This window comes from Pan troglodytes, chromosome 6 (genome assembly GCF_028858775.2).
Source record: "Pan troglodytes isolate AG18354 chromosome 6, NHGRI_mPanTro3-v2.0_pri, whole genome shotgun sequence".
Classification (NCBI taxonomy): Eukaryota; Metazoa; Chordata; class Mammalia; order Primates; family Hominidae; genus Pan; species Pan troglodytes.
Window position 1 is genome coordinate 165333313 of NC_072404.2, and position 11476 is coordinate 165344788.

Consider the following 11476-nt stretch of genomic DNA (forward strand, 5'->3'; position numbering starts at 1 on the left):
TGACTGTATCTCCCTAATACACATAGCATCTTCCCCCTTTCCTCATATTTCTATTTTTCCAATCCCAAACCCAGACCACACTTAGTTTATTGATGGCAGTTCCTCTAAACCCAGCCAAATCTCGCCAGCTAAAGCTGGTTATGCTGTTGTGTCCCGTACCTCTATTATCAAGGCTGCTGCACTTCCTCTCTCCACTACTTCCCAACAAGCGGAACTGATTGCTTTAAACCATGCACTCTCTCTCGCCAAAGGAATGCACATTAACATTTACACTGACTCCAAATATGCTTTCCACAGCCTCCATAACCATGCTGCCATTTGGACTGAAAGAGGTTTTCTCACCACACAGGGCTCTTCCATTATCAATGCCTCTCTAATAAAGGCCCTTCTTAAGGCTGCTCTCTTGCTGGCCAAGGCTGGGGTCATTCACTGTAAAGGACACCAGAAACCAACGGATCTTATTGCTAAAGAAAATGCCTATGCCAACAAAATAGCCAAGGAAATAACCAATGCCTCCACACCCGCTAATATTCCAGCCCCCACTCCAGAAGGCCAGTATTTTTCTTTCTCCTCTATGACTCCCACCTACTCTTCTTCTAAAAACCCACTCTACCAGTCTTTTCCAACTCAGGGCAAGAGGTTCTTAGACTATGGAAAATTCATTCTTCCTTAGCTTAATCCAGGAGACAAAGATTATTTTACTTATTATCTCTCCTGCGTAGGCTCTGCAATCAAAACTATTGAACTTCTCCGTTCAGACCGCCACTCACACCTATGGGAAAAGGGTAATATAATAGATCATTGGCTTAACAACAGGGAATCCCATTCATATGACAGACAATGGGGACAAAAAGCTTTGGTATGTAAAACATTATTCCTTTCCTGGCCTAAAAACTCATCACCACCTACATTAAAGCTAATATGCCTGATTACTGTTTTTAGAGAACTTATTTTATTAGGGCAATTCCAAACTCAAAAATATGCGAACTGGCACCTTGTTAGCTACATAGAAATGCACCTTAGACCCGAAACTTACTAGACTAACTCATTATAAAATTTTCTTTAAGGTGTCCATGCAGTCCCTGGTCATAGTTGAAGCAGTCCTGAGAAACATCGCCCCTACCCCCATAATCCCCAGAAAAAACCGATATTTTCTTTATCTTTTCTTATAACTTTATATTTTATAAATAAAAAGACAGGAATGTCAGGCCTCTGAGCTGAAGCTCAGCCATTGTAACCCCTGTGACCTGCACATATATGTCCAGATGGCCTGCAGGAGCCAAGAAGTCTGGAGCAGCTGAAAAACCACAAAAGAAGTGAAACAGCCAGCTCCCGCCTTAACTGATTGACCAACCTTATGACATTCCACCATTATGACTTGTCCTGGCCCTGCCCCAACTGATTAATTGACCTTGTGACATTCTTCTTCTGGACAATGAATCTTATGATCTCCCCACCATGCACCCCGTAACCCCCTCCTCTGCTAACAATATATAACCACCTTTAACTGTAACTTTCCACTACCTACCCAAGTCCTATAAAGCTGCCTCTCTCCTACCTCCCTTCGCTGACTCTCTTTTCAGACTCAGCCCACTTGCACCCAAGTGAATAAATAGCCTTATTGCTCACACAAAACCTGTTTAGGTGGTCTTCTCTACGGACACACGTGACAGTTCAGAAAGGTGGGACAACTTGAAATGGGGTGGGTGGGGGTGTTCCAGGTCATAGGTAGATTTTAAAGTTTCTCATTGGCAATCGGTTGAAAGGGACAAGTTATTATCCAAAGACCTGGAATCAATAGAAAGAAATGTCTGGGTTATGATGATAAGGGATTGTGGAGACCAAGGTTTTATCATGCAGATGAAGCCTCCAGGTAGCAGGCTTCACAGAATAGATTGTAAATGTTTCTTATCAGACTTAAGGTCTGTGTGGATGTTAATTCCGGTTAGCTCTTCCTGAAATCAAGAAGGGAGGGGGGTACAGTGAGGCATATCCAACCCTCCCTTCCCATCATGGTCTGAACCAGTTTTTTTCACGTTAACTTTGCAATGCCCTGGCCAAGAGGAGGTGTGCATTCAGATGGTTGGAGGGCCTTAGAATTTTATTTTTGGTTTACATTAGCTAGAAAGAGAGAGAGAGAGGGAGAGAGAGTGTGTTATGGATACACACATACTGGGTACTTTGACAGACACTGGAAGGGCTCACTGAGCCTTCTTGGCAGCTACCTGGAGACCTGCCTGGAGCCTGGAAAGCTAAAAACAACCTTTCCCAGAAATCTTTGGAGCCAGTTTTTGCAAGGGACTTGGGGACTGTGAAGAAGATGCACCTGGGTAAGTGTTAGTGGCAGAAATGAACAACTCGAGGCAGAGGCCATGCACAGGACGGAGCTCTTCTGGCAAGCACAGTACTGGACCCATATGGTCCCTCCAGGGCGAGTGAGCTTCTGCATCTAGTCTAGTCCCCAGGTCACTCATGCTAAGCTGTGGTGGTAGGGGTGATGGCAGCTTGCTCATGTGGCACTGGGGCTGTATGCGTGTCTCCTAGGGTCAGTGGCAGCAGTGTTAGCTCCGTCACTGTGGCAGGAGCCGAAGGGACCTGGGGTCAGTGACTTTATGTGACCAGTTTTGTAGAACAGTTGTCAGCCTTGTTCCTGGATTTAACCTAGAAGCTCTTCCTTTAGCCCTGCCAAGGATTCTTGAACTATTTAATACACCTTAGAAAATGCATTTTTCCTTAAACTATTAATAGGTAGAGTTAGGTCTATTGTTTGCACCAAAGAACACTGGCTTATAGAAGAGAGTGATCCGCCTCTACCTCAGGGTACTGATTGGCTCAGAAGAAGGAAATAGGGAAAGAAAATAGGGTGGGGGCGATGGAGCTTTGTGTATGTCACTATTTATTTCTTTGAAAAAGACAGGGAGATGTGTGAAGCAAATGTGGCAAACATATAGTTACTCTTTGAGGTGTTTTTTGTGGGTATCTGAAGCAATATTTTTGTGCTTTTCTAGATGTTTAAAATATTTTATTATTTAAAAATAATGTTTAAGGCTGAGCTTGGTGGCTCATGCCTGTAATCCCAGTACTTGGGAAGGCTGAGGTGGGTGGATCCCTTGAGCCCAAGACCAGCCTGAGCAACATGGCAAAATCCCATCTCTCCAAAAAAAAAAAAAAAAAAAAAACAAAAAAAAAAAACAACAAAAATTAGTCAGGCACAGTGGCACACACCTGTAGTCCCAGCTACTCACAAGGCGGAGGCGAGCGGCTCACTTGAACCCCGGAGGTCGAGGCTGCAGTAAACTGTGATCACACCACTGCACTCCAGCCAGGATGACAAAGCAAGACCCAGTTTCAACATAATAATAAATAATAAATAGTATTGTTTTTAATAATATTATTAAATATTATTAAATAATAAAATAATATTTATAAATAATATTATTAATAAATAATTACTTTTATTATTTTATTATTAAATAAGAAAATATTATTATATTTTATTTATATTATTTATTTTATATATTATGTATAATAAATAATATTTATTATTATTTTAAAAATACATACAAGTGATGAAGTAGGCAAAGATTTCTCTAAAAGGACACAAAAAGCAATGACTATAAAAGACTGACAAACTGAACTTCATTAAAATCGAAATTCATTAAAATTGAACGTCATCGTGATAAACTTCTGTCCTGCTAAAACATGATTAAGGTGGAAACAGCAAGCTACAGCTGGGGAGGATCTTCACAATCCATATACCTGGAAGAGGATATGCAGCCGAAGATGCTAGCAACGCCTACAAATCAATCAGGAAAAGACAACCCAATATTGAACAGCACTTCCAAAGTGGATATGCACATAGCCAAAAAATACAGAAAAGATGCTCAGGATGGAAGAAGTAAAAAATTATAAGGAAAATACATTGTACGTTTTATATACTAATTCGTTGTTAGCATTCAACATATTTTATTGCAGTTTTTGAATAGGAAGGACATTCCTATGAAATAAAATTCAAAAGGTAAAACTGAGCTCACAGTGAAAACACCCTCTTTGCCCCCTCAACAGCACAGTTCCCCTCCCTGGGTCATTGTTACAAGTTCTTGTATGTCTTTTCCAGAGAGACTCTAGCATGTAGAAGTAAACATACACATGCTTATGTATATTCATACATGCGTGTATTCTCCCCTTTTTAAAACACAGACACAAACACTCCCAACACTATACTTTTTTTTTTTTTCACTTAACGATGTATCCTGAAAAGTCAGTCCATATCAGTACACAGTTTCCTTATATTTAAAAACGAATGCATAGGCCGGCCGCGGTAGCTCACGCCTGTAATCCCAGCACTTCGGGAGGCCGAGGCGGGTGGATTACCTGAGGTCAGGAGTTCGAGACCAGCCTGACCAACATGGAGAAACCCCGTCTCTACTAAAAATGTGAAATTAGCTGGGCATCGTGGCACATGCCTGTAATCCCAGCTATTCAGGAGGCTAAGGCAGGATAATTGCCTGAACCCGGGAGGTGGAGGTTGCAGTGAGCCGAGATCACGCCATTGCACTCCAGCCTGGGCAACAAGAGTGAAACTCTGCCTCAAAAAACAAACAAACAACAAAAATGAATGCCTAATATTCCATCATGTGGATGTACCATACTTTCTTTAAGCAATACATTGGGCCTGTTTAAACTTTTTATTCCATTCCATTAATCTGGCTGTCAATGCATTGCACACATACATAGTGTTTCGACTGTAGTAGCTTTAAATATATGTTGATATGTGTCAGGGCTTGTTCCTACCAACCCCCAGCCACTACTATTCTTTATCTGAATTTTTCTAGCTATTCTTGTTTATTTTTCCATCTGAACTTTAGAATCTGGTTCTTTTTTTTTTTTTTTTTTTGAGGCGGAGTCTCACTGTTGCCAGGCGGGAGTGCAGTGGCGTGATCTCGGCTCACTGCAACCTCCGCCTCCCAGGTTCAAGCGATTCTCCTGCCTCAGCCTCCTGAGCAGCTGGGACTACAGGTGCATGCCATCACGCTCAGCTAATTTTTGTATTTTTAGTAGAGACGGGATTTCACCATGTTGGCCAGGATGGTCTCTATCTCTTGACTTCATCATCTGCCCACTTCGGCCTTCCGAAGTGCTGGGATTACAGGCATGAGCCACCACGCCTGGCCAAGAATCTGGTTCTTAAAAGTTCCTCTTGGAATTTTTCCTGGGATTACGTTAAACTGGTAGCCTATTTTAGGGAGAACCGATATCTTTTAGATATTTAGTCCTCCTGCCCCTGAACATGATATGCTTTTCCATTTATTTAGGTCTTCTTTTTGTTGTCTTTAGTGATGCTTAAAAGTTTTGGTTTTTTTTCACATAGATTTTGTACATTTTCTGCTAAGCATTTTCCTTGATGTTTAATCTTTTTTATTGTTAGTAAACAGCTGGAGTCCTTCCTTCCTTCTTTCTTTCATTTATTTATTTATTGAGTTTCCTTCTGTTGTGCAATGGCGTGATCTCGGCTCACTGCAACCTCTGCCTTCTGGGCTCAAGTGATTCTCGTGTCTCAGCCTCCCAAGTAGCTGGGATTACAGGCGTGCACCATGCCCGGCTAATTTTTTGTATTTTTAGTAGAGACAGGGTTTCTCCATGTTGGCCAGGCTGGTCTCGAACTTATGGACTCAAGTGACCTGCCTGCCTTGGTGGCCTCCCAAAGTGCTGGGATTACAGGTGTAGGCCACTGCGCCCGGCCTTCCTTTGTATTTTCTAACTGGTGGTTGTTTGCATAGATGGTGGCTTTTGATTCCCATTTATTAATATTAAACCCACACATCTTACTGAATTATTTTATTAGCTGTAGTAAATTTTGTCAGTTAATTATCTTGTGTTTCTCACTTATGCAATCAAGTCACTTGAAATGATGATAATTTTACCTCTTATTTTCCAGTTAATAAGCCTCTAATTTCTCTCTCTTAACTAGTGGTGTTGACTAAACCTCCAGAACAATGTTAAATGATGATGGTAATAGTATATGTGATTATCTTATTCTTGAATTCAACAGGAATACATTTCATGTTTTCCATTTAAGCATTATACTACCTTTGAGGTTGAGGTGGATATATCTGATCATGCTAAGAAAACAGGCATCTATTTCTATTTCACTACAATCTAGTTATTATCCAGATGGATATTGAATTTTGTTGAATCCATTCCAGTAGCTGAGGAAATGGATTATGACTTTTCTCTTTAAATCTATGACCACCAAGAACACATCTGCAGTTGAACGGGGTTGGCTTTATTGGCTCCTTGCAAGGAGGGGGAAAGTAAACCAAAAGGAACTATGGGATGTCTCACAAGAGGGTGTTAAAAAGGACTCTTTATAGGACAGGGCTTGTTTTAGTAGATTTGGGGGAGGTTGCAAGAAAATGGGGATTTCCTCTCAATGGGATGATGTCGGGAAGTAGGGGCAATTCTATAATTGTGTATATTTTAGATAATTCTTATGGAGAAGACGAGAAGAATAGAGTGAGGCTAAAGCTATGACGGTGAAAAGCATTAGTCATTTGTATCAGCCAGGATGGGGAGGTTTCCTGCGGTTTGGATAATGTTCTTGTTTTGTCTGTGCTCAGAGATCATTATGGAGTGGTCTGATCTCTGCCAAAAGACACGAGGGATTTCTGGGAGCACCACAAGCTAAAACAAAGACATGGAACAGAGTCTTTCCTAGAGCTTTCAGAAGAGTACAACACCTTGATTTCAGACTTCTACCCTCCAGAACCGTGAGACAATACATTTCTGTTGTTTTAGGCTACCCTGTTTGTGGTATTTTCTTACTGTAGTCCTGGAAAACTAATAAAGATGCCAACTTTAAAGTGTACAGAGTTGCCAGTTGCGGTGGCTCACGCCTGTAATCCCAGCACTTTGGGAGGCCAAGGTGGGCGGATCACGAGGTCAGGAGTTCAAGACCAGCCTGGCCAATATGGTAAAATCCCATCTGTACTAAAAATACAAAAATTAGCCGGGCGTGGTGGTGCGGAGCTGTAGTTCCAGTTACTCGGGAGGCTGAGGCAGAAGAATCGCTTGAACCCGAAGAGCCAAGATTGCACCACTGTGCTCCAGCCTGGGTGAGAGAGTGAGACTCCATCTCAACAACAATAGCAACAACAACAACAAAACAAACAAACAAAGAACGTACAGAGTTTTTCAAGATTCTTCTAGGGGGCCCGTGAGCCCAAAAATTTGCTTTAGATCAGTGTTTCTCAAAAGCTTATATACACTATGTGATTCTCATGCATTTCACTCCCTTAGGGGTTTATTTTAAAAGTCATTTTCTGGGCTTCTTCCAGACCCACATAATGGGTGTGGGCCCTGTATTCTGCATTTTCAAACAAGTTTCCCAGGTTCTTCTACATCCCAAAACACTGCTGAAGTAGGAAGATACCTGAGCTGTAGACAAAAATTTGGATTTAATCTTTACCCAGTCTATTACTGAGCAAGTCTTGTCAATTTAGGCAATTTAAGAGTTAAAGTATACACTCTACTGGGAAAATCCCCGGTTCCAAGTCGAGTGACTCTAAAATTTATTCACTGCACAGCATTTGTAAAATTGCTTCTTCTTTTTTTTTTTTTTTTTTTGAGACAGAGTCTAACTCTGTTACCTAGGCAGGATGGAGTCCAATGGCGTGAGCTTGGCTCACCACAAGCTCCGCCTCTCAGGTTCAAGCAATTCTCCTGCCTCGGCCTCCCGAATAGCTGGGATTACAGGCATGCACCACCATGCCTAGCTAATTTTGTATTTTTAGTAGAAACGGGGTTTCTCCATGTTTCTCAGGCTGGTCTTGAACTCCCGACCTCAGGTGATTTGCCTGCCTCGGCCTCCCAAAGTGCTGGGATTACAGGCATGAGCCCCCTCGCCTGGCCCAGAACAAACTTCTTAAGGGTCTGTCTAGCTCTGACATTCCACAAGGCTATGAAATGGTCCAGGAAGAGTTAGGGCAGGATAGCAAATTCAGGTGCCTTTGCCTTTGGGAAGATGGAGGCAAAGCACTTTGTCCATCCAATTACTTTGTATTTATTTATTTATTGTTTGTTTGCCCCAACTCCAGTCTTGACAATTACTCTGCATTTTAAAACACTGTTGGGGCTAACCCTACCAGCCTCTCCCCTAACCCGAGACAGAGTTAGCAGCTAATGTAGCTACTTCCCACTTTCTGTCACCCCTGCAAACAGGGCAAACAGGGATGCTGTATCTGGAAGCTCTAGGGGCAGGAGCCAGTCCTATTTATCCTTTGTAAAACACCTAGCAAAACGAGATGATTTTAGGTCCACCCTCCTGAAACTTGGCTTGGCTGCAGTGACAAGTTTTGTACCTACAGGAAGATCAGCATTTCCTTCCGTTCTTCCTCTGCCAATCCATCCCTGACTGGTCTTTTGCCCTCTTTTGAGTAAGAAACTCCTTGTTTTAGAGTGTTTCTGGATTAACGCTGGAAAGGGACCAACTCTGAGCCCATAGTGTGGATCCCATGTAACAGTACTCTTACCAGAAAAGGGGTTTCACCCCAGACCCCAAGGGCAGGTTCTTGGATCTTGCACAGGAAAGAATTTAGGGTGAGTCGCAAAGTACAGTAAAATTTAAATGGTTTATTAGAAACTAATCTATTAGAGTAGGGTATCCTCAGGAAGCAAGAGGAAGAACGCCCTACCTCAAATGTAATGCTTGTTTGTGTAGGATATTAGAGCTAAGAATAGTGTATTTTATTACAAAGGCTTGTGATCGGCTTGTGACAGACTATCTGTATTGTTATTCTCTTGTGCAATTAATTTCAGAAAGAATTTATGAGTGGACTATTATCTTTAGAGCAAAATATAGTTTAAATTAAGAATGCCTTTTTCCAGGCCAGGCGCCATGGCTCACGCCTGTAATCCCAGCACTTCGGGAGGCTGAGGCGGGTGGATCACTTGAAGTCAGGAGTTTGAGACCAGCCTGGCCAATATGGCAAAACCCCGTCTCTATTAAAAATATAAAAATTAGCCAGGTAAAGTGGCGCACATCTGTAATTCCAGCTACTTCGAAGGCTGAAGCAGGAGAATCACTTGAACCCGGGAGGCAGACGTTGCAGTGAGCCGAGATGGTGGCATTGCACTCCAGCCTGGGCAACAGAGTGAGACTCCATCTCCAAAACAAAAACAAAAACAAGAATGCCTTTTTCCATTAACTTGTTTCCTCAACAATAAACATCTTGTGATCAAGAGTGCTGACTTCCTGGGAATGCAACCCAGCAGGTCTTGCCTTCCCCAGCCTTTATTTAGGATAGTGTCACTCTAGTTAGGACACCTCTGACAATACAACTCAAATCATTGGTAGCTCATGAAAAGAACTCACTCTTTGACTAAACTTGAGTCAGGCTCCTCTCAGTCCTCTTTTTGACTAGGCCCTGACCCTGGGCTGGTCCTTAACTCACTTAGTTCAGTTTTAGCAAGAATCCTGCTGAATCAGTTCAGCAAAAATCCCCTACCCTTGGTATCTGATCACCTTGGCTTGCGTTCAGCAAAAATCTCCCTAACCTTTATGTGTCCTCTTGGTAATTTTCCATCTGCTGACTTCCACCCTGTTGCTTAACTATAAATCTCCACCTGTCCTTGTATTTGATGTTAAGCCTGATTTTTTTGCCCCTACTGCATAATCCCTATTGCAGCTGTTCTTGAATAAAGTCTCTCACCTTAACAATTGTTTGAATAATTTTTCTTTTAGTCCCATTTCCTACTGTAACATGCTGTGTGAGTCTCAATTTTCTGATCCGTATAATGGAGAAACTAATACTTCCATCTCCGAGGCATGGAGATCAACTGAAATTAAAAATAACTTGGATATGGCTGGGCAGGGTGGCACACACCTGCAATCCCAGCACTTTGGGAGGCCAAGGCGGGCAGATCACTTGAAGTCAGGAGTTTGAGACCACCCTGGCCAATATGGTGAAACCCCGTCTCTACTAAAAATACAAAAATTAGCCAGGTGTGGTGGTTCATGCCTGTAGTCTTAGCTACCTGGGAGGCTGAGGCAGGAGAATCGCTTGAACTCAGGAGGTGGAGGTTGCAGTGAGCTGAGATCACACCACTGCACTCCAGCCTGGGCAAGAGAGTGAGACTCTATCTCAAAAAAATAAAAATAAAAACAAAAAACTTGGATAAAGTGTAAAGATAAAAATCACTATTCTTGGGCAGGGGTCCCAGCTGTAGCCCAAGCTGGAGAACTAGACTGGCTTGGCATTAATTTGCTTGGGGCAGGAGAAGGGTCATCTGAAAGATATGGGAAAAGCTGAGGTTGCCCCTGGGAAGACTAGGGAAGCCTGCCCCCGGGCCAGCCCCTTGAATATGTCCAACTGAGGAGGTGGAAAGAAGTTCAAGGTAGCCAGGGAGACAAAAGTTGTTCACTTTGGTGCACATGTGGAACCAACATGGGACAAACAGGCATTTTGCGCTCGTCCAGGGAACATGACTTCTTTGGCTCCCGCACAATTTGTAGCTGCATGAGTGTCAGAGCACCAGAGTGGACGCAGGCCCAGATGTTCTCTGGGTCAAGTGTTAAGGACTTGTGGGAGTCATCAGGCAGCAGGCATTTGCCCCAGCGTCAGAGGTGTTTAAGCCAGAATTACTCCATCTTGAATAAGGGCTGGGTAAAATGAGGCTGCATTCATAGGAGGTTAGGCATTCTAAGTCACAGGATGAGACAGAAGGTTGGCACAAGATACAGGTCATACAGACCTTGCTGATAAAACAGGTTGCAGTAAAGAAGCTGGCTAAACGCCACCAAAACCAATATGGCAATGGGAGGGACCTCTGGTGGTCCTCACTGCTCATTATGCACTAATTATAATGCATTAGCATGCTAAAAGACACTCCCACCAGCACCATGACAGTTTACAGACGCCATGACACCATCATGAAATATCCTATATGGTCTAAAAAGGGGAGGAAGCCTCAGTTCCGGGAACTGCCCACCCCTTTCTCTGAAACTCATGAATAATTCAACCCTTGTTTAGCATATAATCAAGAAATAACCATAAAAATGGGTAACCAGTAGCCCTGGAGCTGCTCTGCCTATGGAGTAGCCATCCTTTTACTTCTTTGCTTTCTTAATAAACTTGTTTTCACTTTACTCTATGGGCTTGCCCTGAATTCTTTCTTGCATGAGATCCAAGAACCCTCTCTTAGGGCCTGGATCGGGACCCCTTTTCTGATAACACCAGGAGACACCCTGAGTGGATTTCCTGAACCGACCGATAGATGAGCCTTCCACGCGGGGAGACCTGGATCCTTATCGTCTTTGTGGCCCCTTCCATCTGCACGTGCGGACGAGGCCCGGGTCGCACTCGGGCCGTCAGCCTGGCACGCACAGCGCCGGCGTGCAGGGGGCCTTGGGTGCCACCGAGTCCGGGAGGAAATCTAGGCCGCCATCCGTCCGGAGACTGGCACCTGTGACCACCAC

At 43.2% G+C, this 11476-nt stretch overlaps 1 protein-coding gene across 20 annotated transcripts in view; it reads right to left on the minus strand.

Annotated features, from left to right (window-relative positions):
• The window catches only part of ACTR3C (actin related protein 3C), a 340014-nt gene that overhangs the window by 326429 nt on the left and 2109 nt on the right, over window positions 1–11476 (minus strand). The window lies entirely within an intron of this gene.